Here is a 26130-nt window from a genome sequence, read left to right on the forward strand (position 1 = left end):
TCAAGAAGTAGCCGGAAGAATTTCCGGCGCCGTTGCTAGGGAGATCTATGTCAAGTCAAGCCATACCAAGTACACATCATAAACTCTCATCTCGTACATTACATTATTCGCCATTCGCCTCTCGTTTTCCTCTCCCCCACCTCTAAAACAATTTTTGAAAAGATGTGCCTTTTCTTCGCCCCTTCGTCTTCTTCGCTTGCTTTTTGTGTGCTCGTGTGTTGGATTGCTTGCTTTGTCATGATGGCTCAAGATAATACGAAATTGTGTGACTTTTCCAACACCAACAACAATAATTTTATTAGTACTCCGATTGCTCCCACTACTAATGATGAATCTTGTGAAATTAATGTCGCTTTGCTGAATCTTGTTATGAAAGATCAATTTTCTGGCCTTCCTACTGAAGATTCCGCATCCCATCTAAACAATTTCATTTATTTATGTGATATGCAAAAGAAGAAAGATGTGGATAATGATATTGTTAAAGTGAAGCTATTTCCGTTTTCGCTTAGAGGTCATGCTAAAACTTGGTTTTCATCTTTGCCTAATAATAGTATTGATTCATGGAACAAGTGTAAAGATGCTTTCATCTCTAAGTATTTTCCTCCCGCTTAGGCCTTCTCCCTTAGGAACGATATTATCAATTTTAAGCAACTTCATCGTGAGCATGTTGCACAAACTTGGGAGAGGATGAAATTGATGATACGAAATTGCCCTACACATGGTTTTAATTTGTGGATGATTATACAAAAAAATTATGCTGGATTGAATTTTGCTTCTAGAAATCTTTTAGATTCGGCCGTGGGAGGCACTTTTATGGAAATTACTTTAGGAGAAGCTAATAAACTCCTAGATAATATTATGGCTAATTATTCTCATTGGCACACCGAAAGATCCACTAGTAAAAAAGTGCATGCAATTGAAGAGATTAATGTTTTGAGTGGAAAGATGGATGAACTTATAAAATTATTTGCTAATAAGAGTGATTATTTTGATCCTAATGATATGCCTTTGTCCACTTTGATTGAGAATAATAATGAATCTATGGATGTGAATTTTGTTGGTAGGAACAATTTTAGTAATAACACGTATAGAGGTAATTTTAATCCTAGGCTGTTTCCTAGTCATTCCTCTAATAATTATGGTAATTCCTACAAAAATTCTTATGGAAATTTTAATAAGATGCTCTCTGATTTTGAGAATAGTGTTAAAGAATTTATGAGTACACAAAAGAATTTCAATGCTTTGACTGAAGAAAATTTTCTCAAGATCGATGATTTGGCAAGGAACGTGGATATAATTTCTCTTGATGTTGATTGTTTGAAACTTAGATCTATTCCACCTAAGAATTATATCAATGAGTCTCTCAAAGCCATGAGAATTTCCATTGATGAGTGCAAAGAAAGAACCGCTAAGATGCGTGCTAAAAAGGATCGGTTTATAAAAGCGTGTTCTTCTAGTTTTCATGAGAATAATGATGAAGATATAAAAGTGATTGATATGACTCCTACTGAATCTTTGTTTTCCAATATAAATCTTGATAAACATGGGACTGGAGATGAGTCAACTTTAGTTAAAAGGTGTCTCAATGATTTGGAGTTTTTAGATCTAGATGCAAAAATTAATAAAAGCGCGATTGGAGAAGTCAAGACTTTAAGTAGCAATGAAGCCACTCTTTTGGATTTCAAGGAATTTAATTATGATAATTATTATTTAATATATTGTATTTACTTGTTGCAACCCGTGTTGAATTCTCCTCATGCTTATAATCAAAACAAAGCTTTACTAAACATGTCGTTGATGCTATGATGCAATCTTTTGAATAAAAGCTTGAATTGGAAGTTTCTATCCCTAGAAAACTTTATGATGAGTGGGAACCTACTATTAAGATTAATATTAAAGATTATGAGTGGCATGCTTTGTGTGATTTGGGTGCTAGCGTTTCCATGATTCCAAGAACTTTGTGTGATGTCTTAGGTTTCCGTGAATTTGATGATTGTTCTTTAAATTTCCATCTTGTGGATTACACTATTAAGAAACCTATGGGAAGGATTAATGATGTTCTTATTGTTGCAAATAGGAATTATGTGCCCATAGATTTCATTATTCTTGATATAGATTGCAATCCTACATGACCTATTATTCTTGGTTGACCTTTCCTTAGAACGATTGGTGCAATTAATGATATGAAAGAAGAAAACATTAGATTCCAATTTCCATGAAGGAAGGGCATGGAACATTTCCTAGGAATAAAATTAAATTGCCTTATGAATCTATTATGAGAGCCACTTATGGATTGCATACCAAAGATGACAATACCTAGATCTATTCGTGTTTTATGCCTAGCTAAGGGCGTTAAACGATAGCGCTTGTTGGGAGGCAACCCAATTTTATTTTTGTTCTTTGCTTTTTGTTCCTATTTAGTAATAAATAATTCATATAACCTCTGGTTAGATGTGGTTTTGTGTTTTAATTAGTGTTTGTGCCAAGTTAAACCTTTAGGATAGCTTACGGTAATAGTTGTGTTGATCCTACTAAAAAATAGAAACTTTTGCACCCAGTAAATAATTTTCAGAATTTTATTGAAACGTGCTTTTGATCTGATTCTTTTTTCTATGGATTGGTGCACAAATTTCTCAAGTTGTCCTAATTTGTCAGAATTTTTGGAGTTACAGAAGTATTCGAGAGTTACAGATTACTACAGATTGTTCTGTTTTTGACAGATTCTGTTTTCCATGTGTTGTTTGCTTATTTTGATGAATCTGTGGGTAGTATCGGGGGTATGAACCATGGAAAAGTTGGAATACAGTAGATATTGCACCAATATAAATAAAGAATGAGTTTTCAACAGTACCTTAAAGTGGTGATTTATTTTCTTATACTAACGGAGCTTACGAGATTTTCTGTTGAGTTTTGTGTTGTGAAGTTTTCAAGTTTTGGGTAAGGATTTGATGGACTATGGAATAAGGAGTGGCAAGAGCCCAAGCTTGGGGATGCCCAAGGCACCCCAAGGTAATATTAAAGGACAACCAAAAGCCTAAGTTTGGGGATGTCTCCTACGTCTTGAGCTAGCGTTGGTTTTCCCCGAAGAGGAGAGGGTGATGCAGCAAGTGTAGCGTAAGTATTTCCCTCAGTTTTGAGAACCAAGGTATTAATATAGTAGGAGGCTCCTCAAAAGTCCCACGCACCTACACAACAAAACTGAGAACTCGCAACCAACATAATAAAGGGGTTGTCAATCCCATCACGGCCACTTGCAAAAGTGAGATTTGAAAGAGAGATAGTAATATATTTTGGTATTTTGTGATATAGATGCAAAAAGAAAAGATGCAAATAAAGGTAGATTGAAAGCAAATATGATAAGAGATAGACCCTGGGGCCATAGGTTTCACTAGAGGCTTCTCTCAAGATAGCATAAGTATTACGGTGAGTGAACAAATTACTGTCGAGCAATTGATAGAAAAGCGCATAGTTATGAGATTATCCAGGCATGATCATGTATATAGGCATCATGTCCATAACAAGTAGACCGACTCCTGTGTGCATCTAGTACTATTACTCCACACATCGACCGACTCATGCCTACATCTAGAGTATTAAGTTCATAAGAACAGAGTAACACATTAAGCAAGATGACATGATGTAGAGGGATAAACTCATGCAATATGATATAAACCCCATCTTGTTATCCTTGATGGCAAAAATACAATACGTGTCTTGCAACCCTTTTTGTCACTGGGTAAGAACACCACAAGATTGAACCCAAAGCTAAGCACTTCTCCCATGGCAAGAAAGACCAATCTAGTAGGCCAAACCAAACTGATAATTCAAAGAGACTTGCAAAGATAACTCAATCATACATAAAAGAATTCAGAGAAGATTCAAATATTATTCATAGATAAACTTGATCATAAACCCACAATTCATCAGATCTCGACAAACACACCGCAAAAAGAGATTACATCGAATAGATCTCCACAAGAGAGGGGGAGAACATTGTATTGAGATCCAAAAAGAGAGAAGAAGACATCTAGCTAATAACTATGGACCCGTAGGTCTGTGGTAAACTACTCACAACTCATCGGAGGGGCAAGGATGTTGATGTAGAGGCCCTCCATGGTCGATTCCCCCTCTGGCAGAGTGCCGGCGAAGGCTCCAAGATGGGATCTCGCGGATACAGAAGGTTACGGCGATGGAAATTGTGTTTGGTGGTGCTCTTGGATGTTTTTGGGGTCCGTGGGTATATATAGGAGGAAGAAGTACGTCGGTGGGCGCCCGAGGGGCCCACGAGACAGGGGGCGCGCCCTAAGGGGGGGGGGCGGCCCCCTATCTCGTGGGGTCCTCGGGAGCTTCTTAACTTGCACTCCAAGCTCTCCGGATCACATTCGTTCCAAAAATCATGCTCCCACAGGTTTCATTCCGTTTGAACTCCGTTTGATATTCCTTTTCTTAGAAATACTGAAATAGGCAACAAAACAGCAATACGGGCTGGGCCTCCGGTTAGTAGGTTAGTCCCAAAAATGATATAAATGTGTAAAATAAAGCCCATAAACATCCAAAAGGGGTAATATAATAGCATGGAACAATAAAAAATTATAGATACGTTGGAGACGTATCAAGCATCCCCAAGCTTAATTCCTGCTCGTCCTCGAGTAGGTAAATGATAAAAAAAAGAAATTTTTGATGTGGAATGCTACCTAGCATAATTCATAATGTAATTTTCTTTATTGTGGCATGAATGTTCAGATCCAAATGATTCAAAATAAGAGCTTATAAAACACAAAAATAATAATGCTTCAAAGCATACTAACAAATAATCATGTCCTATCAAAATAGCATAGCCAAAGAAAGCTTATCCCTACAAAATCATATAGTTAGGCCATGCTTCATTTTCATTACACAAAATACTCCCATCATGCACAACCCCAATGACGAGCCGAGCAATTGTTTCATACTTTTTAACGTGCTTTAGCTTTTTCAACTCTTACGCAATACATGAGCGTAATCCATGGACATAGCACTATGGTGGTATATGGTGGTTGTGAGGACAAAATGGGAGAAGATAGTCTCACATCAACTAGGCGTATTAACGGGCTATAAGGAGATGCCCATTATTAGATATCAATGTGAGTGAGTAGGGATTGCCATGCAACGGATGCACTAGAGCTATAAATATATGAAAGCTCAACAAAAGAAACTAAGTGGGTGTGCATCCAACTTGCTTGCTCACGAAGACCTAGGGCATTTTGAGGAAGCCTATCATTGGAATATACAAGCCAAGTTCTATAATGAAATATTCCCACTTAGTATATGAAAATGACAACATAGGAGACTCTCTATCATGAAGATCATGGTGCTATTTTGAAGCACAAGTGTGGAAAAAGAGATAGTAGCATTGTCCCTTCTCTCTTTTTCTCTCATTTTATTTTTTTTCTTTTTCTTTTTTTTCTTTTTCTTTTTTTTCTTTGCCCTTTCTTTTTCTTTTTGGCCTTTCTCAATTTTTTTCTTTTCTCAATTTTTTCTTTTTCTTTTTGTAAAGTTCGAAGTCTCATCCCGACTTGTGGGGCAATCATAGCCTTCATCATCCTTTCCTCACTAGGACAATGCTCTAATAATGAATATCATCACACTTTTATGGATTTACAACTCAAGAATTACAACTCAAAGCTAGAACAAGATATGACTCTATATGAATGCCTCTGGCGGTGTACCCGGATATGCAATGAATCAAGAGCGACATGTATGAAAATTATGAAGGTGGCCTTGCCACAAATGCAATGTCAACTACATGACCATGCTAAAGAGCAATATGACAATGATGGAATGTGTCATAATAAACGGAACGGTGGAAAGTTGCATGGCAATATATCTCGGAATGGCTATGGAAATGCCATAATAGGTAGGTATGGTGGCTGTTTTGAGGAAGGTAAATAAAGGGTTTATGATACCGGCGAAAGTTGAGCGGTAATAATAAAGGCTAGCAAAGTAAAAGGATGAGTGTGCATATGTCCATGGACTCACATTGGTCAAAAAGAACTCATATACTTATTGCAAAAGTCTACTTCATCCTCGAAGCAATGTACTACTATGCATGCCCCAAGAGGGATAGATTGGTAGGAAAAGATCATCGCTCATCCCCGACTGCCACTCATAAGGAATACAATCAAAAGAGCACCTCATGCAACAAATTTGTCACACAACTTTTACCATACGTGCACGCTACGGGACTTGCCAACTTCAACAAAAGTATCTGTAAATTTCATAATTACCTACTAGCATGACCCTAACATTACTACCTTTATATCTCAAAACAATTATCAAGCATCAAGTTGATCAAAGCATCCAGTTCTTTTTCTATGATAGTTTTTATTATACCCAACTTGGATGCTCATCATTCTAAGACCAACTTTGTAACCATAGAAAATACCATGCTGTTCTAAAAGACTCTCAAAATAATATATGTGAAGCATGAGAGACTGGCAATTTCTTCAAAATTATTCCACCGCCGTGCTCTAAAAGATATAAGTGAAGCACTAGAGCAAAAACTATCAAGCTCAAAAGATATAAGTGAAGCTCATAGAGTATTCTAGAAAATTCTAATCAAATAGGCTTCTCTCAAAAGGTGTGTACAGCAAGGATGATTGTGGGAAACTAAAAAGCAAATACTAATATAATACACGGCGCTCCAAGCAAAACACATATCATGTAGTGAATAAAAATATAGCTCCAAGTAAAGTTACTAATGAACGAAGACGAAAGAGGGGATGCCTTCCCGGGGCATCCCCAAGCTTAGGCTTTTGGATATCCTTGAATATCTTGGGGTGCCATGGGAATCCCCAAGCTTAGCCTCTTGCCACTCCTTATTCCATAGTCCATAAAAGCTTTACCCAAAACTTGAAAACTTCACAACACAAAACTTAACAGGAAATCTTAAAAGCTCTGTTAGTGAAAGAAAACAAAACCACCACATAAGGTACTGCCCATGAACTCATTCTTTATTTATTTTGGTGTTAAACCTACTGTATTCCAACTTCCTTATTGTTTATAAAATAATTTACTAGCCATAGATGCATTGAAATAAGCAAACAACACACGAAAAACAGAATCTGTCAAAAACAGAACAGTCTATAGCAATCTGTAACTAACGTAAACTTCTGGAACTCTAAAAATCCTACCAAATTAGGACGTACTGAAAATTTGTTTATTGATTATTAGAAAAATGAATCAATGCAAAAGCACATTTCTGTGATTTATTGAATTGTTTCTCGTGAGCGCAAAGTTTCTGTTTTTCAGCAGAATCAAATCAACTAACATCATAGTTTATCCTATAGGTTCTACTTGGCACACTCACTAATTAAAAGATAAAAAACACATCTAAACAGAGAGTAGATGCAAGATTTATTCCTAAACAGGAGCAAAAACAAAAAACATAAAGAAAAATTGGGTTGCCTCCCAACTAGCGCTATCGTTTAACGCCCCTAGCTAGGCATAAAAGCGAAGATAGATCTAACGAGTGCCATCTTTGGCACTTGATTCATAAGTAGCACGCATGATAGATTCATAAGGTAATTTGACTTTCTTTCTTGGAAAGTGCTCCATGCCTTTCTTTAAGGGAAATTGGGATCTAATGTTCCCTTCCTTCATATCAATAATCGCACCAATCGTTCTAAGGAAAGGTCTACCAAGAATAATAGGGCAAGAAAGATTGCAATCTATATCAAGAACGATAAAATCTACTGGCACCAAATTTCTATTTGCAACAATAAGAACATCATTGATCCTTCCCATAGGTTTTTAATGGTGGAATCCACAAGGTGCAAATTTAAAGAGCAATCTTCAAGATCATGGAAACCTAGAATATCACGTAAAGATTTCAGAATCGTGGAAACACTAGCACCCAAATCACACAAAGCAAAACACTCATAATCTTTAATTCTAATCTTTATAGTAGGTTCCCACTCATCATTAAGTTTTCTAGGTATAGAAACTTCCAAATTAAGTTTTTCATCATAAGATTGCATCAAGGCATCAACAATATGTTTGGTAAAAGCTTTATTTTGACTATAAGCCTGAGGAGAATTAACAACGGATTGCAACAAGGAAATACAACCTTTTAAAGAGCAATTCTCATAATAAAATTCCTTGAAATCCGAGATAGTAGGTTCAATATTATTAGAAGTTGAGGATTCTCCAATCTCGCCTTTACCAAATTTAGCATTAAGATCTAAAGACTCCGAATTCTTGGGACGCCTTCTAGGCAAAGTTGATTCATCATCAGTCCCATAATCATCAAAATTCATATTGCAAAACATAGATCTAATCAGAGACGCATCAATAACTTTAAGATCCTCATCATTATTTTCACGGAAACTAGAAGAACACGGTTTTATAAAGCTTTCTTTTTTAGCACGCAATCTAGCAGTTCTTTCCTTACACTCATCAATGGAAATTCTCATTACTTTGAGAGACTCACTGATATCATGCTTAGGAGGGGAAGATCTAATTTTAAGAGAATCAACATCAAGCGAAAGTCTATCAACGTTCCTAGCCAAATCATCAACTTTGAGCAATTTTTCTTCAAGGAAAGCATTAAAATTCTTTTGAGAAATCATAAATTCTTTCACACTATTCTCAAAATCAGAGGGCATCTTATTAAAATTACCATAAGAATTATTGTAGGAATTTCCATAGTTATTAGAGGAATTACTAGGGAACGGTCTAGCATTAAAATTTCCTCTATAAGCATTATTTCCAAAACTATTCCTACCAACAAAATTCACATCCATAGATTCATTATTATTCTCAATCAAAGAAGACAAAGGCATATCATTGGGATCAAGAGGAGTATTTTTAGTACCAAACATCTTCATAAGTTCATCCATCTTTCCACTCAAGACATTGATTTCTTCTATAGCATGTACTTTTTTACTAGAAGATCTTTTGGTGTGCCATTGAGAATAATTAGCCATAATATTATCAAGAAGTTTTGCAGCATCTCCTAACGTGATTTCCATAAAGGTGCCTCCCGCGGCCGAATCTAAGAGATTTCTGGAAGCAAAGTTCAAACCAGCATAAAATTTTTGTATGATCATCCATAAATTCAAACCATGAGTAGGGCAATTGCGAAGCATCAATTTCATTCTTTCCCAAGATTGGGCAACATGCTCATGATAAAGTTGTTTAAAATTCATGATATCGTTCCTAAGAGTGATGATCTTAGTGGGAGGAAAATACTTAGAGATAAAAGCATCTTTGCACTTGTTCCAAGAATCAATACTATTTTTAGGCAAAGACGAAAACCAAACTTTAGCACGATCTCTAAGTGAAAATGGAAATAACTTCAATTTGAAAATATTGTTATCCTATCTTTCTTCTTTTGCATATCACACAAATCAACAAAAATGTTTAGATGAGTAGCGGCATCTTCACTAGGAAGGCCGGCGAATTGATCTTTCATCACAAGATTCAACAAAGTAGAATTGATTTCACAAGACTCAACATCATTAAGAGGAGCAATCGGAGTACTAAGGAAATCATTATTATTGGTATTCGAGAAATCACACAATTTGGTATTATCTTGCGCCATGGCAACAAGTAATCCAACACACAAGCAAACAGAAAAACGATAAGCAAAAAGAGAGGAGGAGATTGGGAAAGAGAGGGCGAATAAAGCGGGAAGGGTGAAGTGGGGGAGAGGAAAACGAGAGGCAAATAATGTAAATGCGAGGGAGATGGGTTTGTGATGGGTACTTGGTATGTCTTGACTTGAGCGAAGACCTCCCCGGCAACGGCGCCAGAAATCCTTCTTGCTACGTCTTGAGCTAGCGTTGGTTTTCCCCGAAGATGAGAGGGTGATGCAACAAGTATAGCGTAAGTATTTCCCTCAGTTTTGAGAACCAAGGTATCAATCCAGTAGGAGGCTCCTCAAAAGTCCCACGCACCTACACAAACAAACTGAGAACTCGCAACCAACGCAATAAAGGGGTTGTCAATCCCTTCACGACCACTTGCGAAAGTGAGATCTGAAAGAGAGATAGTAATATATTTTTGGTATTTTGTGATATAGATGCAAAAATTAAAGATGCAAATAAAGGTAGATTGAAAGCAAATATTATAAGAGATAGACCCGGGGGCCATAGGTTTCACTAGAGGCTTCTCTCAAGATAGCATAAGTATTATGGTGGGTGAACAAATTACTGTCGGGCAATTGATAGAAAAGCACATAGTTATGAGATTATCTAGGCATGATCATGTATATAGGCATCACGTCCATAACAAGTAGACGGACTCCTTCCTGCATCTACTACTATTACTCCACACATCGACCGACTCCTGCCTGCATCTAGAGTATTAAGTTCATAAGAACAGAGTAACGCATTAAGCAAGATGACATGATGTAGAGGGATAAACTCATGCAATATGATATAAACCCCATCTTGTTATCCTTGATGGCAACAATACAATACGTGTCTTGCAACCCTTTCTGTCACTGGGTTAGAACACCGCAAGATTGAACCCAAAGCTAAGCACTTCTCCCATGGCAAGAAAGACCAATCTAATAGGCCAAACCAAACTGATAATTCGAAGAGACTTGCAAAGATAACTCAATCATACATAAAAGAATTCAGAGAAGATTCAAATATTATTCATAGATAAACTTGATCATAAACCCATAATTCATCGGATCTCGACAAACACAACGCAAAAATAGATTACATCGAAAAGATCTCCACAAGAGAGGGGGTGAACATTGTATTGAGATCCAAAAAGAGAGAAGAAGCCATCTAGCTAATAACTATGGACCCGTAGGTCTGTGGTAAACTACTCACAAATCATCGGAGAGGCAAGGATGTTGATGTAGAGGCCCTCCATGGTCGATTCCCCCTCCGACAGAGTGCCGATGAAGGCTCCAAGATGGGATCTCGCGGATATAGAAGGTTACGGCGGTGGAAAATTGTGTTTCGTGGTGCTCCTGGATGTTTTCGGGGTCCGTGGGTATATATAGGAGGAAGAAGTACGTCGGTGGCCGCCCGAGGGGCCCACGAGACAAGGGGGCGCGCCCTACAGGGGGGGGGGGCGGCCCCCTATCTCGTGGGGTCCTCGGGAGCTTCTTGACTTGCACTCCAAGCTCTCCCGCAGGTTTCATTCCGTTTGGACTCTGTTTGATATTCCTTTTCTTCGAAATACTTAAATAGGCAAAAAAACAGCAATACAGGCAGGGCCTCCGGTTAGTAGGTTAGTCCCAAAAATGATATAAATGTGTAAAATAAAGCCCATAAACATCCAAAAGTGGTAATATAATAGCATGGAAAAAACAAAAATTATAGATACGTTGGAGACGTATCAATGCCCTGGAAGGCATCCCCTCTTTCGTCTTCGTCTATCGGTAACTTTACTTGAGGCTATATTTTTTGTCACCACATGATATGTGTTTTGCTTGGAGCGTCTTGTATGATTTGAGTCTTTGCTTTTTATTTTACCACAATCATCCTTGCTATACACACCTTTTGGGAGAGACACGCTTGAATCGTGATTTATTAGAATACTCTTTGTGCTTCAATTATATCTTTTGAGCTAGGCAATATTGTTCTGTGCTTCACTTATATCTTTTTAGAGCACCGCGGAGGCTTTATTTTATAGAAATTAATGAACTCTCATGCTTCAATTACATTATTTTGAGAGTCTTTTAGAATAGCATGGTAATTTACTTTGGTTATAAATTTGGTCCTAATATGATAGGCTTCCAAGAGGGATATAATAAAAACTTTCATATTAAGTGCGTTGAATACTTTGAGAATTTGATTCTTTATGATTGTTTTGAGATATGAAGATGGTGATATTAGAGTCATGCTAGTGAGTAGTTGTGAATTTGAGAGATACTTCTGCTAAAGTTTGTGATTCCCGTAGCATGCATGTATGGTGAACCGTTATGTGATGAAGTCGGAGCATGATTTATTTTTTGATTGTCTTCCTTATGAGTGGCGGTCGGGGACGAGCGATGGTCTTTTCCTAGGAGCATGCGCGTAGTACTTTGTTTCGATCACTAATAGATTTTTGCAATAAGTATGTGAGTTCTTTATGATTAATTTTAGTCCATGGATTACACGCACTCTCACCCTTCCACCATTGCTAGCCTCTCTTGTGCCGCGCAACTCTCGAAGGTACCATACACCCACCATATACTTCCCTCAAAACAGCCACCATACCTACCTATTATGGCATTTCCATAGTCATTCCGAGATATATTGCCATGCAACTTTCCACCGTTCCGTTTATTATGACACTTTTCGTCATTATCATATTGCTTTGCATGATCATGTAGTTGACATTGTATTTGTGGCAAAGCCACCGTTCATAATTCTTTCATACATGTCACTCCTGAACCATTGCACATCCCGTTACACCGTCGGAGGCATTCACATAGAGTCATATTTTGTTCTAAGTATTGAGTTGTAATTTTTCAGTTGTAAGTAAATAGAAGTGTGATGATCTTCATTATTAGAGCATTGCCCCATGTGAGGAAAGGATGATGGAGGCTATGATTCCCCTGTAAGTCGGGACGAGACTCCGGATGAAAAATAAAAAAAGAGGCCGTAAAAAAAGAGAAAGGCCCAAACAAAAAAATGAGAGAAAAAGAGAGAAGGGGCAATGTTACTATCCTTTTACCACACTTGTGTTTGAAAGTAGCACCATGATCTTCATGATAGAGAGCCTCCTATGATATCACTTTCATATACTAGTGGGAATTTTTCATTATAGAACTTGGCTTATATATTCCAATGACGGGCTTCCTCAAAATGCCCTAGGTCTTCATGAGCAAGCAAGTTGGATGCACACCCACTTAGTTTCTTTTTGAGCTTTCATACACTTATAGCTCTAGTGCATCCGTTGCATGGCAATCCCTACTCACTCACATTGATATCTATTGATGGTCATCTCCATAGCCTGTTGGTACACATAGTTTATGTGAGACTCTCTTCCTCTTTTTGTCTTCTCCACAACCACCATATTCTCTTCCACCATAGTGCTATATCCATGGCTCACGCTCATGTATTGCGTGAAAGTTGAAAAAGTTTGAGAACATCAAAAGTATGAAATAATTGCTTGGCTTGTCATCGGGGTTGTGCATGATTTAAATATTTTTGTGTGATGAAGATATAGCATAGCCAGACTATATGATTTTTTAGGGATAGCTTTCTTTGTCTATGTTATTTTGAGAAGACATGATTGCTTTATTAGTATGCTTGAAGTATTATTATTTTTATCTCAATATTAAACTTTTGTCTTGAATCTTACGGATCTGAATATTCATGCCATAATAAAGAGAATTACATGGATTAATATGTTAGGTAGCATCCCACATGAAAAATTCTGTTTTTATCATTTACCTACTCGAGGACGAGCAGGAATTAAGATTGGGGATGCTTGATACGTCTCCAACGTATCTATAATTTTTGATTGTTCCATGCTATTATATTATCTGTTTAGGATGTTTTATATGCATTAATATGCTATTTTATATTATTTTTGGGACTAACCTACCTAGAGCCCAGTGCCAGCTTCTGTTTTTTTTGCCTGTTTTAGAGTTTCACGGAAAAGGAATACCAACCGGAGTCCAAATGGAATAGAACTTTCGCGATGATCTTTCTTGGACCAGAAGCAAACCAGGAGAATTGGAGATGAAGTCGGAGAAGCAACAAGGCGGCCACGAGGGTGAAGGGCGCGCCCCTCTACCTCGTGGGCCCCTCAGAGGTCTCCTGACCTAATTCTTTCTCCCATATATACTCTTATACCCCAAAACCATCACGGGAAGCCACTAAAACACTTTTCCACCGCCGCAGCCTTCTATACCCATGAGATCCCATCTAGGGGCCTTTTTCGGCATCCTATCGGAGGGGAATTCGACCATGGAGGGCTTCTACATCAATAACATTGCCCTTCCGATCAAGCGTGAGTAGTTTACCACAGACTTACGGGTCCATAGCTACTAGCTAGATGGATTCTTCTCTCTCTTTGATTCTTAATACCATGTTCTCCTCGATGTTCTTGGAGATCTTTTTGATGTAATACTCTTTTGTAGTGTGTTTGCTGAGAATCGATGAATTGTGGATTTATGATCAGATTATCTAATAATATTATTTGAGTCTTCTCTGAATTCTTATATGCATGATTTGATATCTTTGCAAGTCTCTTCGAATTATCTGTTTTTGTTTGGCCTACTAGATTGGTTTTTCTTGCAATGGGACAAGTGCTTAGCTTTGGGTTCAATCTTGAGGTGTCCTTTCCTAGTGACAGTAGGGCCAGCATGGCACGTATTGTATTGTTGCCATCGAGGATAAAAAGATGGGGTTTTCATCATATTGCTTGAGTTAATTCTTCTACATCATGTCATGTTACTTAATGTGTTACTCTGTTCTTTATGAACTTAATACTCTAGATGCAGGCAGGAGTCGGTCGATGTGTGGCGTAATAGTAGTAGATGCAGAATCGTTTCGGTCTACTTCATACAGACGTGATGCCTATATTCATGATCATTGCATTAGATATCGTCATATTATGTGCTCTTCTATCAATTGCTCGGCAGTTATTTGTTCACCCACCGTAATATTTGCTATCTTGAGAGAAACCACTAGTGAAACCTATGGCTCCTGGGTCTCTTTTCCATCATATTAAGTCTCTTTTCCATCATATTAAGTCTCTATTCCATCATTTTAGTTTTTTATCTACTATTTTGCAATCTTTTACTTTCCGGTCTATAAACCAAAAATACCAAAAATATTTACTTTACTGTTTATTTTTCTCTATCAGATCTCACTTTTGCAAGTAACCGTGAAGGGATTGACAACCCCTTTATCACGTTGGATGCAAGTTTGTTGATTGTTTGTGCGGAAATTCGGTGACTTGTGCATTGTCTCCTACTGGATTGATACCTTGGTTCTCAAACTGAGGGAAATACTTACTCTACTTTGCTGGATCACCCTTTCCTCTTCAAGGGAAAAACCAACACAAACTCAAGAAGTAGCACTCGCTCTCCTTCCTCTCTCTCCTCCTCCAGATCCGCAGTACCGACCGCATCATCACCGTCTACGCGCTATCCATTGACCCCATCACCTAGGACCATGCCCATGAGCTCCGCCCGCTTCCGCTACCCCGACTCCGACCACGTACGCGGGCTGGGAGCCATTGGAGCGCCCGCCTCGTCTTATTCCTCCTCCTCTACCCCGATGGATCTTTGCCGCCTCGTCTCGCTCCGGCAAGCCCTCCCCGAGCCCGCGTTGCACATCTACAGGGCCTAGTGAGCACCCATTCATGCTCCCTTCTCACCTTTGTTCCTCTTCGTAGCACGTAGATGCGCGCCCCGCGGTGCCGAGCTCCGCCATCCTCCATGGCCGGCGACCAGTGCGCTCCCATGCCCCCCCCCCCGAGCTCATCCGAGCTCATCACCGTGTGCAGCACCTCCCCAGCAACTCAACGCCGCCGTCCGTTGCTCCTGCCGTGCCATACGTCGATGAGTTCAAGCTCACCTGAACGACGTCGGCCGCCACAGTCGGCGGTGCCATTTCCGGCCATTCTAGCCGCTCCCACGGCCACCACTAGACGTGCCTCTTCGCCTGCGTTGAACACGACCGGCCGGGATCCAAACTTTGGCCCGGGCGAATCCTGATCACCCCTGACACACGCCGCATTTTGGGCTCATTGGAGCAACTCCGGTGCCGCCCGCCGACGTGGTCGCCCTGGGGCCACCCATGGGTCGCTGACTCGTGACCCCTAGTGGCCCGATTGATCCTGTTGACCGGGTTGACCAGTCAACAGGTGCCGACTGGGCGGCCCAGCCGCTGACAATGGGGCCCACCCCCACTAATTAATAGAATTAATTAAAATAATTTAATTAACCTAATTAGACACTAATAGGTGGGCCCAAGAGCTTATTTAGTGAGTTTAATTAAAATTAGCTCCTTTATTAGCCCCACTGTCTATGACATGTGGGACCCAGCTGTCGGGTTTGACCTGAATCAGATGAGTTGAATGCTGATGTCATGATGATGCAATAACTTTATTTTTATTTAATAATAAATTCAGAAAATGTTTAAAACTTTGAAAATTGATATAAAATTATATATAAGTCAGATGAAAATAATTTATATATGAAAATTGCTCAAAAAATACGATGATTCTGAATATGCAATTTGTTCATCTGTCACACCCCTCCAACATTGCAAACATGGAACCCCCTTCTCTTGTATCTGTCCAGAAAATGCGAAACGCTGGGAAACATCCCCAGATGTTTTCCCTCCTGGTCTGTAGTGTGTAGTACTACGTTAGGCCACCCCTACCGCTACATTTGGTCATGTCATGCATCGTGATGCATCTGTTTGCTTTGTATTTACTGTTTGTTACCCCTCTTCTCTCCGGTAGACACCAAGACTGACGCTGCTACCGGGTAAGACTACATCCTTGACGTCCAGACACTTGCAGCAGAGCGTCCAGGAAAGAAAACCCCCTTGATCATTCTGATATCGCCCATTCTATTCTCTCTCATGCTTGCGTTAGATTTTGCTACTGTAAATGTTTGCTCCTATTCTGATGCATAGCCTGTTTTGTAACCTGCTTTTGTACCTTACCTACTTATCATATATGCTTATTATAGGTCGGTTAGTGATCCATCAGTGGTCCCTCACCTTGTCCATGTTGCCTCAGCTGGATTACCAGATGACTCGATCAACGTGATTGACGTCCCGGGCCCAACACATCACCTCACCCCCTTTAGTTGTACGACTTTGTAGAACTACTATCGAGTGCCGAGGGTGATACCTCATAACGCACTCCTGAAGATAACTCTGCAGTGTAGCTAATCGGTCGTGCTCTATCGAGGGTGATGCTGATAACCCACAAGTATATGGGATCGTAATAGTTTTCGAGCGTAGAGTATTCAGCCCAAATTTACAAATTCGACACAAGGGGAGCCAAAGAATATTTGCAAGTATTAGCAGCTGAGTTGTCAATTCAACCACACCTGGAGATTAATTATCTGCAGCAAAGTGATCAGCAGCAAGGTAGTATGATAGTTTTTATAGTAGTACCAACAAGAATAGTGACGGCTACAGTGATAGCAATCGTTTTGTGGCAAGTGCAATAGTAACAGTAATAGTAACTTAGCAAGAGCAGTATGTAGGAAAATCGTAGGCATTGGATTGGTGATTCGTTGGATGATATTCATCATGAGACAGTTATAACCTAGGGCGATATGACACTAGCTCCAGTTCATAAATATAATGTAGGCATGTATTCTGTAAATAGTCATACGTGCTTATGGAAAGAACTTGGATGACATCTTTTGTCCTACCCTCCCGTGGCAGCGGGGTCCTATTGGAAACTAAGGGATATTAAGGACTCCTTTTAATAGAGAACTGAAACAAAGCATTAGCACAAGGTGAATACATGAACCCCTCAAACTACGGTTAGCACCGGGAGTGGTCCCGACTATTGTCACACCAGGGTTGCCGAATCATAACACGTAGTAGGTGACTATAACTTGCAAGATCAGATCTGGAACATGGATATAATGGTGATAACATAAACGGTTCAGATCTGAAATCATGGCACTCGGTCCCAAAGTGGCAAGCATTAAGCATGGAAAAGTCATAGCAACATCAATCTCAGAACATAATGGACACTAGGGATCAGGCCCTAACAAAACTAACTTGATTACATGATTAATCTCATCCAACTCCTCACCGACCAGCGAGCCTATGAAGGAATTACTCACTCCCGGTGGAGAACATCATGGAATTGGCGATGGATAAGGGTTGGTGATGACGAAGATCAAAGACCCCCCTCTCTGGAGCCCCAAACGGACTCCAGATCTGGCCTCCCGATGAATAACAAGAGACAGCAGCGGCCCCGTCTCGTGAAACGCGATAATTCTTTCTCCCTCATTTTTTTCTGGAAAAATAGGATTTTATAGCGTTGGTTTCAGGGTCTGCGGGGCCACCAGGTGGGGACAACCCACCTGGGAGCGCCTGGAGGGGTTGGCACGCCCTGGTGGGTTGTGCCGACCCAGGTGCCCCCTCCGGTGGTTCTTGGCTCAAGAAATTCTCTTTTATTGTATAAACAATCCTCGCAAAGTTTCGTTCCATTCCGAGAACTTTTATTTCTGCACAAAAACAACACCATGGTAGTCTGCTGAAAACAGCGTCAGTCCGGGTTAGTTTCATTCAAATCATGCAAATTAGAGTCCAAAACAAGAGGAAAGGCATTAGGAAAAGTAGATATGACGGAGATGTATCAACTCCCCCAAGCTTAAACTTTTGCTTGTCCTCAAGAAATTAGGTTGATAAACTGGAAGTGAAAAAGAAAAACTTTTACAAACTCCTTTGCTCTTGTTTCCATATATAGGCCTAAACAGCACCCAGGTTGTCAGCAAAGCTTATAACTAAGTAACTAACCATGTCGACAATAACTCTTAAAAATTATATTAATTCATATCAATGACATAATCAACTAGCGAGCAATAATAAGATATCTCAAACAGCAACACATTGTCAAAACAACCATGATGCAATATGACAATAGTGGTATCTCGCCAACCCTTTCTGAGACTGCAAAACATAAATGCAGAGCACCCCCAAAGTTCAAGCATCAACTAAACATTGTAATTCATGGTAGAAAAGATCTAGTCATGATGCACCCAACATTAGCTACACACAATGCATCAGCATGACAGCAGTGCTCTCAGGTTCCGGCGCTTATTTGAGAGGGTGATGACACAACATAAAAGTAAATAGATAGTCCCTTCACAGAGGGAAGCAGTGATTTGGAGAGGTGCCAGAGCTCAAGTTTTTAAAACAAAGGTAAATAAATTTTTTAGACATGCATCCTCCTAGTTTACTTCGCGACCATCAGTTATCAATATCTTCCATGCTAAACAAACTAGTAGCGGTTCCCAAGCGGTAAAGTAAAGGTTCTTGCTCCATAGGAGTTTTTTATTATTAATAATAAGTTCTTTGTGCAATTTGGGTCTGGGAATCCCTATTACCGCTCTTTTCTCGTGCAATGGTGAGTGAATAAACACCCAACCTGAGAATAACCCGCTTAGCATGGAAGATACCAACTACCTCCTATCGCTCTATGAACAATCCAGGCACACAAAAAGGATATTTATTTGAAGTTTTTATAGGTGCACATGAAAATTTACTTAGGACGGCAGGGTAATACCGCATATAGGTAGGTATGGTGGACTCATCTGGAATAACTTGGGTTTCGGGTTTTTTTATGTACAACAGAATTCCCACTTAATACAGGCGAAGGATATCAAATAGGTTGAGAAGCGGCCAGCTAGAGAGCAACGATGGTCATGAACATGCATTATGCATAAGTAACATTGGATACTAGCATGAGTAGGAGATGAACACCATGAACATAAATATCATAGAGGCTATGTTGGTTTTGATTCAACTACATGCATGAACATGTGCCAAGTCAAGCCACTCAAACATTCATAGGAGGATACCATATCATCATACTACATCACAATCATTTTAAAGCAATGTTGACATCCAAGATAAATCATTATCCACTCCTGGCTACTTATGCATGGCATGGGAAACTATAATCTCTAAATGTCATTGCAAACATGTTTGATCATAATAAGCTAAATCATGGATACTAGTGAGGGAGTCCGGGATTAGGGGGTACTCGGACAGTCGGACTATGTACTTGTGCCGGACTGTTGGACTATGAAGATACAAGATTGAAGACTTCATCCCGTGTCGGGGTGGGACTCTCCTTTGCGTGGAAGGCAAGCTTGGCAATTCGGATATGTAGATTTCCTTCTTTGTAACCGACTTTGTGTAACCCTAGCCCCCTTTGATGTCTATATAAACCGGAGGGTTTAGTCCGTAGGACAACACCAATCATAATCATAGGCTAGCTTCTAGGGTTTAGCCTCTACGATCTCGTGGCAGATAAACTCTTGTAATACTCATACCATCAAGATCAATCAAGCAGGAAGTAGAGTATTACCTCCATAGAGAGGGCTCGAACCTGGGTAAACATCATTTCCCCCGCCTCCTGTTACCATTAGCCTTAGAGGCACAGTTTGAGACCCCCTACCCAAGATCCGTCGGTTTTGACACCGATATTGGTGCTTTCATTGAGAGGATAATCCCTTCTAAAAGCAATCTAAGTGTCGGCGTTAGCGGCGCCACTCTAAGCCCCGCCATAGCAAAAATAGCGATACTGGCCCAAGAGACAATAGCACTCCAGATGAAGCCGAAGACGAAAACAATCCCGCACAGCCAAGCTTCGGGCAAGCCGGAAGGGAGGATGTGCAAGCTAGCCCTGATAAACAGGCAATAGATAAAGACTCAGAGGATGAAAATTACATGCCCCTCTCCGGAGACGAGGTGAGCCTCGGCGATGAAGAATTCATCGTGCCTGAGCATCCCGTCAAGAAGGAGCGCTTCAAGCGTCGACTTATAGCCACTGCAAAAAAGCCTGAAGAAAAAGCAGCAACAGCTTCAAGATGATCAAGATCTGCTAATTGATATATGGACCGAGGTCTTGGTAGCCGAGGAATACGGACTCGAGAGCCAACCAAAAGTTACCCAAAGTGCAGGTTGTTACCTCAATTCGAGGAGGAGGCACTAGAGCCTACACTACCAGCGCAGGATGCGGCTGACCGGCCACCTCGTGGTCGAGACAAAGCGGCATATCAGTCTGAACACCAGCCCGCACCCTGTCGCCAAACAAGCAAACACACGAAGGCCCGGGGCTACATGCATGACCTGCGAGACGAATTGGAAAACAAAGCAGGATAGTCAAGATCGATCTACGGATCATGAGGGCGCGCCCCAACGCGTGACGATGACCGCCACGCCGGATAAATTTAATACAAATCCGACCGGGCCGAATACAACATACCAGACCCATTTGAACTGCGACGTGATATAGCCCGGCACAGAGGCGCCGCACACCCCCTATGCTTCACTAACGAAGTAATGGAGCATGAATTCCGAGAAGGGTTTAAGCCCGTGAATATCGAGCCCTACGATGGGACTACAGATCCCGCGGTATGGATAGAAGATTTCCTTCTCCACATTCACATGGCCTGTGGGGATGATCTACACGCCATCAAGTACCTCCCACTAAAACTCAAGGGACCGGCTCGGCATTGGCTGAATAGTTTGCCGGCAAACTCCATTGGAAGTTGGGAGAACCTCGAAGACACATTCCTGGACAACTTCCAGGGCACTTATGTTCGACCACCGAATGCTGATGATCTAAGTCACATAACCCAACAGCCCGGAGAGTCAGCCATGAAATTCTGGACTCTGTTCCTAACTAAAAAGAACCAAATTGTTGACTGTCCGGATGCCGAAGCCCTAGCAGCCTTTAAGCATAACATCCGTGACGAGTGGCTTACCCGACACCTCGGCCAAGAGAAGCCGAAGTCCATGGCAGCCCTCACGACACTCATGACCCGCTTTTGTGTGGGCGAAGATAGCTGGCTGGCTCGCAGCAAGAGCACATCAAGAAATCCTGACACCTCAGATGCCAGAGATAGCAAGGGCAAGCCCCGACACAACAGACACAAGCGTCGCAGCAATGGCGATAACGCTGAAGACATGGTCGTCAAGGCCAGATTCAGTGGCTCTAAGTCCGGTCAGCGGAAAAAGCCATTCAAAAGAAACAATCCGGGCCCATCCAGTTTGGACTGCATACTCGATCGCTCATGTCAAATCCACGGCACCCCCGATAAATCAGCCAACCACACCAATAGAGAATGTTGGGTGTTCAAACAGGCCGACAAGTTAAATGCCGAAAACAAGGAAAAGGGACCGCACAGTGATGACGACGAGGAGCCCCGGCTGCCGAACAGAGGAGGATAGAAGAAATTTCCTCCCCAAGTCAAAACGGTAAATATGATATACGCAACCCATATTCCCAAGCAGGAAAAGAAGCGTGCACTAAGGGACGTCTACGCGATCGAGCCAGTCGCCCCAAAGTTCAACCCATGGTCTTCCTGTCCGATCACTTTCGATCGCCGGGACCATCCAACTAGTATCTGTCATGGTGGTTCAGCCGCGTTGGTCCTCGACCCCATCATTGACGGATTCCACCTTACAAGAGTCCTTATGGATGGTGGCAGCAGCCTGAACATGCTCTATCAGGATACAGTGCGCAAAATGGGCATCGATCCCTCAAGGATCAAACCCACCAAAACCACCTTCAAAGGTGTCATACCAGGTGTAGAGGCCTGTTGCACAGGCTCAATCACACTAGAAGTGGTCTTCGGATCCCCAGACAACTTCTGAAGCAAGGAGTTAATCTTCGATATCGTCCCCTTCTGTAGTGGTTATCATGCACTACTAGGACGAACTGCATTTGCTCGATTCAATGCGGTGCTACACTACGCCTATCTCAAGCTCAAGATGCCAGGACCTTGCGGGGTTATAACAGTCAATGGAAACACAGAGCGCTCCCTCCGTACAGAGGAGCACACTGCGGCCCTCGAAACAGAAGTACAGAGCAGCCTTCTTAGGCAGGTCTCCAATTCGGTAAAGCCCCCGGACACCGCCAAGGGAGTCCTAAGTACTCTGCATCAGGATCGTCCGGCACGTCCAGAGCTTTCCTAGCAATTCAGCCTCCGTCCTAGTCCCGGTCAAGCGATGAAATTTGTGCCGCGCGTACATAATTACACACTTAAAATACCATGGGCAAAGGCAGAGGCACGGTTACAATGCGGCTCAACCGACCCAGGACCCGTACACCAACAACTAGGTTAAACATATTTACAGAAACAGAACAAGTCGAGTTCATACCCGTTTCTCTCTGCCACGGCCAGTTCATCGAATATCGTCATTATTTCCTTTCACTTGCACGACCGAACGATTTGAAAATAATAATAGTGCAAGAGTGTCATGGACTAAGATGGAATCTGCAAACATTTTATTCAAAAGGAGAAGACAAGGTAATATGGGCTATTTGCCAGACCAACAATAATTCAAATGAGAGCCACTCAACATTTTCATCATGGTCTTCTCCACAGTATGACTCAATAAAAAGAAAAGAAATGCAGAGAAACACAATGAAATATTTTTGCAGTTTTTGTTTTTTCATAAACAAGCAAATATAAAGGGAAAAGCAAAAACAAGAAAACTATTTAAACGGGAAAGCTCCCAACAAGCAAAAGAAGAACAAGGAAATCTTTTTGGGTTTTCTTTTTAGTGCTACAACAATTTAAATTAGGAAGAAAAAACAAAAAGAAGCAAGAAACATATTTTTGGATTGTCTCAAAGTTTTTTTAAACACACAACAAGAAAGCGAGGAAATAAATTTAACATGGATAATACAATGAAAGAGTATGAACACCAACAACTGGAATGAAGTGTGTGAACATGAATGTAATGTCGGTGGAAATACGTACTCCCCCAAGCTTAGGTTTTTGGCCTAACTTGGTAATCAGTCAGTAGCCTGCGTAATGGTCGGAGTGGTAGCTCACAGAAGCTCTTGGTGCAGATGCCTCAGCCCGCCATGCAGCTACAACCGTTACGTTATGAGCTTGGCCCTCGCTCTCAAGAACATAACATCTTCACCTGTTGTGAACATTAAAGAGAGCAGGTGCAGGCAAATATGTTTCCACCACGGAGTCCTTGTTAAAAACAATTTATAAGTGAAATTATGGGGATCTCCTTTAAGGATCTTATGACATTTCATAGCTGCAAAGTCTAGGTACTGCGTGGGTAAAATAGGATCATAGGGCAAAGGTGAAACACCCAGCTCCCTCGCTAATCGTGTGGCATAAATTCCACCATAAAAATATCCACTACCAGCGTTGTGTTGCAATCTATGTGCAACAATTGCTCCAAGATTATAACTTCTATCATCATTGAGAGCGGTGTGTATGAGGCTCAGATCTGGAGCACAAAGTGTACTACAATCTTGCTTGTATACAATACATTTTCCATTGAATAATGCAAAATACTGGATTGCGGGAAAATGAATGCTCTTTATTCTACCTTGCATCACTCCCCTAGTCTCATCATAGTAAAGAATAGTCAAGAATATCTCAAACTCAAACCTTGGCGGTTCATCGAGCGAACCCCAGAATGGATTTTTGTAGTGGTGAGCAAATCTCTCTAAGGATATGGTAAATGGGTTTTCATACAAATTAAATGACACCCTAGACTCATGGTGATGGAATTTAAATCCTTTGAGAAATGATTCAGTGAGGATGAGGTGTTGGTCACACTTATCTGAAATGTAGGGACCGAGATCGGCATTGTGAACATATTGCTCGAATTCCTCCTTAATGCCCACACTGATCATATAATCGTTGCATGGCCATAAGCATGTTTTAGTGGCGGTATCTCGAATGGACTTTTCACTTGGTTCAACATAAGACCAATGAACGGAGCTGCTACTAGAGGATGCCTCCGAGGATCTCCTCCTCGAAGAACTCCTTCCAAAGAACTTCATAATGTTCGTGTACAATATTTTGAAAATTTTGGGTCACAAAAGTTTGTTAACAAAACTTCATAAGAATGATAGCAACTACTCATAGGGATGTATAGAGGCCGTAGCAAGCATTCAAACTACTTAGAACTCTAAGAATTCAACATGTAAGCTCATCTACAGCAGCACCAAGAGTAGCTAGTTATTCAAAATATAGACCACTAAAGCAAAAACTAATTTGATACATGGGGGAGTCACATGCCAAGCAACAATTCCCCGAAACAGTTTCAAAAATGGAGCTTCAAGCAAAGAGATCAAAATCCGCGGTTTCAGGAGCAAGAACACAAGAAAGAAGGCAATGGTGATTTTTTTTCCTGGAGTAATGTGGTGATGTGTGAAGAAGAAGTAAGTGAGGGGGCCCACATGGGGACCACAACCCACCAGGGCGCGCCTGGGGGTCCTGGCACGCCCAGGTGTGTTGTGCCCACCTGGTGCACCTCCCTATGATATTATTTGCACCAGAAATTCTTAAATATTCAGAAAAAAATCATATTAAATTTTCAAAGGATTCTGAGAACTTTTATTTTTGGGTCATTTTTTATTGTACTAAAAAATCAAAAAACAAACAAACTGTGGCATTTTATTTTCTTTAACTAAGAAAAATAGAAAAATAAAAGGTAGGGACAGAAGGTAGTGCTCACTAAATTCATCAACTTCATACCTCTAAAAAATGATCCGTTAATAAGGTTGACCAAGTCTTATTAACAACCACTTTCGATTAGCATGAAACCGAAGAACTTTCGTAAATCACTAAGTTACCTCAACGGGGATATGAATGTCCCCAACAATAAACATTTCATATTTCTTTTTCACAGTAGGTAGAGGTAGTTGAAAACTTCCAATAGTGATTGTCGGAGATTTTTCAATAACATTAGTACCATTCACTTGGAATTGTTTCTTGGGAAAGTGCACCGTATGCTCATTACCATTGATATTAAAAGTGACCTTGCTTTTATTGCAATCAATAACAGCCCCTGCAGTATTTAATAAGGGTCTACCAAGGATAATTGACATGTTGTCATCCTCGGGCATCTCAAGTATAACAAAGTCAGTCAGAATGGTAACATTGGCAACAATAATGGGCACATCCTCACAAATACCGATAGGTATGGCAGTTGATTTGTCAGCCATTTGCAAAGATATTTCAGTAGGTGTGAGTTTATTCAAATCAAGTCTTTTTTATAAAAAGAAAGGCACAACACTAACACCAGCTCCCAAATCACATAAAGAAGTTTTCACATAGTTTCTTTTGATGGAGCAAGGTATAGTTGGTATTCTCGGATATCCAAGTTTTTTAGGTACTCCATCTTTAAAAGTATAGTTAGCAAGCATAGTGGAGATTTTAGCTTCCAGTATTTTTCTCTTATTGTTGATTATGTCTTTCATGTACTTTGCATAAGGGGGCATTTTTAAGATGTCAGACAAACGAGTATGCAAAAAGACTGGCCTCAGCATTTCATCAAAGCATTCAAATTCTTCATCATCTATTTTTTACTTGACTTAGGTGGAAATGGCATAGGCTTTTGAACCCATGGCTCTCTTTCCTTTCCATGTTTTCTAGCAACGAAGTCTCTTTTATCATATCTTTTATTCTTGGGTTGTGGGTTATCAAGATCA

The sequence above is a fragment of the Triticum aestivum genome, chromosome 1B (genome assembly GCF_018294505.1).
Source record: "Triticum aestivum cultivar Chinese Spring chromosome 1B, IWGSC CS RefSeq v2.1, whole genome shotgun sequence".
Lineage (NCBI taxonomy): Eukaryota > Viridiplantae > Streptophyta > Magnoliopsida > Poales > Poaceae > Triticum > Triticum aestivum.